Genomic DNA, 6,409 nt, shown 5'->3' with positions numbered 1-6,409 from the left:
GTTACGCTGCACCTTAACCCAAGTTACGCTGCACCTTAACCCAAGTTACGCTGCACCTTAACCCAAGTTACGCTGCACCTTAACCCAAGTTACGCTGCACCTTAACCCAAGTTACGCTGCACCTTAACCCAAGTTACGCTGCACCTTAACCCAAGTTACGCTGCACCTTAACCCAAGTTACGCTGCACCTTAACCCAAGTTACGCTGCACCTTAACCCAAGTTACGCTGCACCTTAACCCAAGTTACGCTGCACCTTAACCCAAGTTACGCTGCACCTTAACCCAAGTTACGCTGCACCTTAACCCAAGTTACGCTGCACCTTAACCCAAGTTACGCTGCACCTTAACCCAAGTTACGCTGCACCTTAACCCAAGTTACGCTGCACCTTAACCCAAGTTACGCTGCACCTTAACCTAACTTACGCTGCACCTTAACCTAACTTACGCTGCACCTTAACCTAACTTACGCTGCACCTTAACCTAACTTACACTGCACCTTAACTGTCACATGTAACGTCACAGGAATGTAGCTTTGCCTAACAGCAACCCTCTGAACATAGTTCACTGCTTGGATCCTCTGGTGTCATGTGTATTTCTTGATGCCATGGTGCGTACCCTCACATAAAGGTCTTTCGAGTGTTGCGTACTTTCTACACAGTCCCGCTAACCACTGGAAGGGTGTACCGCTACAGAACGAATATCGCCCTCCCCTCCTGCCCTTCCAAGCTGGTCGGTCAGGCGTTTGTTTGTGAAATGAGCCTTGCAGCTGTTCAGTTGCATTCGGTTGTCGATGCAGTCAGTGTACGTTGTGGTACGGCCTGTGTGGACTGTCCGCTGATGTACGCGTAACCCACACTGATCATCCGTCGTTACGTACTGAGTGACATAATGTGGCACATGCTTGACCGTACACCGGCTGCGCCCTACAATGGCGAATCATAAGGGCCATATGTTGTGCACGATGCTACTTGTCTCGTCTCCCCATTACAGCGAGATTGCACTGTTGTACGCCGTACAGACATGTGGTAGGTAGGTACGGACGAAAGTATTGCATGTTGGCCCCCCCCCCCCCCCCTCCTCCCTCTGCCGGGAATCAGCGTGAGCCGTCTGTTGATGTAGCGACGAGGGTTTTCCTATTTAATCGTATTGCCCCACACAACATGATAGCACGGTGGACCGCGTTCCACATCTGCGACATGCTACAGAGGCCGGTTGACAGTCGACCGCGCAAGGGACATTGCACACGTGCGCGGACCATCTTCCACGTGTTCTCTCGTGTACATGCCGCAGTGTGTATGTGGGCTGATGTAGCGTGTCGTGACACATAACATGCAGGCATGCCAGAATCGTAGATTTCGCAAATGTAGATTGACGTATACGTTTGCTGCCAAAGATCCGCAAATGAACTGGAAATCAGTTGTTGAGCGGTTGTTCGCGCTGCAGGTGCATCGGTGATAGCGACGATCGGTACATCTATGAACCGGTTGTTTCGGCGGTACCCGCCATGCCCCCGAACCTGAGTTGGCCATGTGGGTATGAAGCGATACGAGGCTGTGGCTTGGCGGGACAGTCCCCGGCCGGTGAGGGGGGGCCGCCCGGCGTGCTGGCCGCGCGCTGCGTGAGCGCACGCACTACAGCCGGCTGGTGGGGGGCGCCCAGTGGCAGGAGCGCCGGCCGACGGGCCCGGCTGGCGTCCCAGCTATGCGCCGGCGCACCCTGCGCGCGGCGCCAGGCGGCCAAAGTGGGTTCTGCCGAGCCCGGTGCGAAGCGCGGTGGACATCTGCAGTGTGCTGGTCCGATTGCGGACTGTGTGCGTTGAGGATGCGCCGCCGCCCGGCACTCGGCGTCGCGACGCCGTCTGCTGCTCGGTCGCCCCCAGCGGTTCTCGCAGGTGGTTTGTATCGCAGCTCTGCGGACGTGTTGGCGCGTGCGCTGTGCTGGGAGAGTTCGCTTCTGCACCCAAGTGGGGCTTTGCCCTTCTGTGGCGCTGGCGTTGGAGCTGCCGGTCACCGTAGGTGGCGCGTGTTGTTTCCCGCCGGCAATGCCACGACAGCACGCTCCCGGGCCTCTGTCGGCAGCAGCAAGCTCAGTTGGGAGCACGGGTGTTCGCACTGAAAGCGTCTACTCGCCCATCTCCGGGCGATTGCGCCTCTCTCGAACCCGACCAAGTACTTAGGACGGCGCTGCGCGCCGCCGGGACCTGAGAGGGTTTCGAGGTGTATCGTGCAGGGGAGCTCAGCCTCCTCCTGTTTGCAGAATAATTGAGCGGACGCTTGCGTGTTCGCGCGGGCCCTCGGGACACACTCCCGGGCGGCCGGCTGCTCAGCTCTCGTTGACGCAGCTCCCTGGTTGATCCTGCCAGTAGTCATATGCTTGTCTCAAAGATTAAGCCATGCATGTCTCAGTACAAGCCGCATTAAGGTGAAACCGCGAATGGCTCATTAAATCAGTTATGGTTCCTTAGATCGTACCCACGTTACTTGGATAACTGTGGTAATTCTAGAGCTAATACATGCAAACAGAGTCCCGACCAGAGATGGAAGGGACGCTTTTATTAGATCAAAACCAATCGGATTGGCTCGTCTGGTCCGTTTGCCTTGGTGACTCTGAATAACTTTGGGCTGATCGCACGGTCCTCGTACCGGCGACGCATCTTTCAAATGTCTGCCTTATCAACTGTCGATGGTAGGTTCTGCGCCTACCATGGTTGTAACGGGTAACGGGGAATCAGGGTTCGATTCCGGAGAGGGAGCCTGAGAAACGGCTACCACATCCAAGGAAGGCAGCAGGCGCGCAAATTACCCACTCCCGGCACGGGGAGGTAGTGACGAAAAATAACGATACGGGACTCATCCGAGGCCCCGTAATCGGAATGAGTACACTTTAAATCCTTTAACGAGTATCTATTGGAGGGCAAGTCTGGTGCCAGCAGCCGCGGTAATTCCAGCTCCAATAGCGTATATTAAAGTTGTTGCGGTTAAAAAGCTCGTAGTTGGATTTGTGTCCCACGCTGTTGGTTCACCGCCCGTCGGTGTTTAACTGGCATGTATCGTGGGACGTCCTGCCGGTGGGGCGAGCCGAAGGCGTGCTTGCGCGTCCCGAGGCGGACCCCGTTGAAATCCTACCAGGGTGCTCTTAGTTGAGTGTCTCGGTGGGCCGGCACGTTTACTTTGAACAAATTAGAGTGCTTAAAGCAGGCAAGCCCGCCTGAATACTGTGTGCATGGAATAATGGAATAGGACCTCGGTTCTATTTTGTTGGTTTTCGGAACCCGAGGTAATGATTAATAGGGACAGGCGGGGGCATTCGTATTGCGACGTTAGAGGTGAAATTCTTGGATCGTCGCAAGACGAACAGAAGCGAAAGCATTTGCCAAGTATGTTTTCATTAATCAAGAACGAAAGTTAGAGGTTCGAAGGCGATCAGATACCGCCCTAGTTCTAACCATAAACGATGCCAGCCAGCGATCCGCCGCAGTTCCTCCGATGACTCGGCGGGCAGCCTCCGGGAAACCAAAGCTTTTGGGTTCCGGGGGAAGTATGGTTGCAAAGCTGAAACTTAAAGGAATTGACGGAAGGGCACCACCAGGAGTGGAGCCTGCGGCTTAATTTGACTCAACACGGGAAACCTCACCAGGCCCGGACACCGGAAGGATTGACAGATTGATAGCTCTTTCTTGATTCGGTGGGTGGTGGTGCATGGCCGTTCTTAGTTGGTGGAGCGATTTGTCTGGTTAATTCCGATAACGAACGAGACTCTAGCCTGCTAACTAGTCGCGTGACATCCTTCGTGCTGTCAGCGATTACTTTTCTTCTTAGAGGGACAGGCGGCTTCTAGCCGCACGAGATTGAGCAATAACAGGTCTGTGATGCCCTTAGATGTTCTGGGCCGCACGCGCGCTACACTGAAGGAATCAGCGTGTCTTCCTAGGCCGAAAGGTCGGGGTAACCCGCTGAACCTCCTTCGTGCTAGGGATTGGGGCTTGCAATTGTTCCCCATGAACGAGGAATTCCCAGTAAGCGCGAGTCATAAGCTCGCGTTGATTACGTCCCTGCCCTTTGTACACACCGCCCGTCGCTACTACCGATTGAATGATTTAGTGAGGTCTTCGGACTGGTACGCGGCATCGACTCTGTCGTTGCCGATGCTACCGGAAAGATGACCAAACTTGATCATTTAGAGGAAGTAAAAGTCGTAACAAGGTTTCCGTAGGTGAACCTGCGGAAGGATCATTACCGACTAGACTGCATGTCTTTCGATGTGCGTGTCGTGTCGCGCAACACGCTACCTGTACGGCAGTAGCCGTGCGCCGCGTGCGGAACCACGCGTGCCTCTCAAAACTAGCGCAAGTGTTGTTGTGTGGTACGAGCGCTGAAGCTCTGGAGCGGCTGGCCTGCGGCACCTGGCGCCTGGCGCCGGTTTTGAATGACTTTCGCCCGAGTGCCTGTCCGCTCCGGTGTGGAGCCGTACGACGCCCATCGGCCGTCAGGCCGTTGGACACAAAGTAATGGAACAGGGGCCGTCAAACGCCTCAGTCCCGCCTCTGCAACTGTCTTGAAAGAGACGGTGGAGAACTGAAAAGATAAAGATCACCCAGGACGGTGGATCACTCGGCTCGTGGGTCGATGAAGAACGCAGCAAATTGCGCGTCGACATGTGAACTGCAGGACACATGAACATCGACGTTTCGAACGCACATTGCGGTCCATGGATTCCGTTCCCGGGCCACGTCTGGCTGAGGGTCGGCTACGTATACTGAAGCGCGCGGCGTTTGTCCCGCTTCGGGCGCCTGGGAGTGTCGTGGTCGCCTGTGTGGCCGGCCGCGTCTCCTTAAACGTGCGATGCGCGCCCGTCGCCTGGCGGTTCGCATACCGGTGCTTTCTCGGTAGCGTGCACAGCCGGCTGGCGGTGTGGCGTGCGACACCTCGTACAACGACCTCAGAGCAGGCGAGACTACCCGCTGAATTTAAGCATATTACTAAGCGGAGGAAAAGAAACTAACAAGGATTCCCCCAGTAGCGGCGAGCGAACAGGGAAGAGTCCAGCACCGAACCCCGCAGGCTGCCGCCTGTCGTGGCATGTGGTGTTCGGGAGGGTCCACTACCCCGACGCCTCGCGCCGAGCCCAAGTCCAACTTGAATGAGGCCACGGCCCGTAGAGGGTGCCAGGCCCGTAGCGGCCGGTGCGAGCGTCGGCGGGACCTCTCCTTCGAGTCGGGTTGCTTGAGAGTGCAGCTCCAAGTGGGTGGTAAACTCCATCTGAGACTAAATATGACCACGAGACCGATAGCGAACAAGTACCGTGAGGGAAAGTTGAAAAGAACTTTGAAGAGAGAGTTCAAAAGTACGTGAAACCGTTCTGGGGTAAACGTGAGAAGTCCGAAAGGTCGAACGGGTGAGATTCACGCCCATCCGGCCACTGGCCCCCGCCCTCGGCAGATGGGGCCGGCCGCCCGCGCGGAGCAATCCGCGGCGGGGTCGTGTCCGGTTGCCTTTCCACTCGCCGCGGGGTGGGGCCGTTCCGGTGTGCGGTGGGCCGCACTTCTCCCCTAGTAGGACGTCGCGACCCGCTGGGTGCCGGCCTACGGCCCGGGTGCGCAGCCTGTCCTTCCGCGGGCCTCGGTTCGCGTCTGTTGGGCAGAGCCCCGGTGTCCTGGCTGGCTGCTCGGCGGTATATCTGGAGGAGTCGATTCGCCCCTTTGGGCGCTCGGGCTCCCGGCAAGCGCGCGCGGTTCTTCCCGGATGACGGACCTACCTGGCCCGGCCCCGGACCCGCGCCGCTGTTGGCTCGGGATGCTCTCGGGCGGAATAATCGCTCCCGTCAGCGGCGCTTCAGCTTTGGACAATTTCACGACCCGTCTTGAAACACGGACCAAGGAGTCTAACATGTGCGCGAGTCATTGGGCTGTACGAAACCTAAAGGCGTAATGAAAGTGAAGGTCTCGCCTTGCGCGGGCCGAGGGAGGATGGGGCTTCCCCGCCCTTCACGGGGCGGCGGCCTCCGCACTCCCGGGGCGTCTCGTCCTCATTGCGAGGTGAGGCGCACCTAGAGCGTACACGTTGGGACCCGAAAGATGGTGAACTATGCCTGGCCAGGACGAAGTCAGGGGAAACCCTGATGGAGGTCCGTAGCGATTCTGACGTGCAAATCGATCGTCGGAGCTGGGTATAGGGGCGAAAGACTAATCGAACCATCTAGTAGCTGGTTCCCTCCGAAGTTTCCCTCAGGATAGCTGGTGCTCGTACGAGTCTCATCCGGTAAAGCGAATGATTAGAGGCCTTGGGGCCGAAACGACCTCAACCTATTCTCAAACTTTAAATGGGTGAGATCTCCGGCTTGCTTGATATGCTGAAGCCGCGAGCAAACGACTCGGATCGGAGTGCCAAGTGGGCCACTTTTGGTAAGCAGA

The 6,409-nt window shown here is 57.0% G+C and overlaps 3 non-coding genes across 3 annotated transcripts in view; all 3 read left to right on the top strand.

Moving 5' to 3' along the window:
- Positions 1-2,342: 2,342 nt before the first annotated feature.
- On the top strand, positions 2,343-4,235 carry LOC126327853 (small subunit ribosomal RNA). Its single transcript, XR_007561532.1, has one exon. It is a non-coding gene; the product is annotated as a small subunit ribosomal RNA (ribosomal RNA).
- Positions 4,236-4,590: 355 nt separating this feature from the next.
- Positions 4,591-4,745, top strand: LOC126327860 (5.8S ribosomal RNA). Its single transcript, XR_007561539.1, has one exon. It is a non-coding gene; the product is annotated as a 5.8S ribosomal RNA (ribosomal RNA).
- Positions 4,746-4,933: 188 nt separating this feature from the next.
- The window catches only part of LOC126327859 (large subunit ribosomal RNA), a 4,222-nt gene continuing 2,746 nt past the window's right edge, over positions 4,934-6,409 (top strand). Inside the window, exon 1 of the ribosomal RNA XR_007561538.1 lies at positions 4,934-6,409. This exon is cut by the window's right edge and continues 2,746 nt beyond it. This is a non-coding gene — a ribosomal RNA (large subunit ribosomal RNA).

Source organism: Schistocerca gregaria, unplaced genomic scaffold (genome assembly GCF_023897955.1).
Source record: "Schistocerca gregaria isolate iqSchGreg1 unplaced genomic scaffold, iqSchGreg1.2 ptg001063l, whole genome shotgun sequence".
Lineage (NCBI taxonomy): Eukaryota > Metazoa > Arthropoda > Insecta > Orthoptera > Acrididae > Schistocerca > Schistocerca gregaria.
The sequence above is the reverse complement of the archived record's forward strand: the minus strand, read 5'-3'. Positions and strand labels throughout refer to the sequence as shown.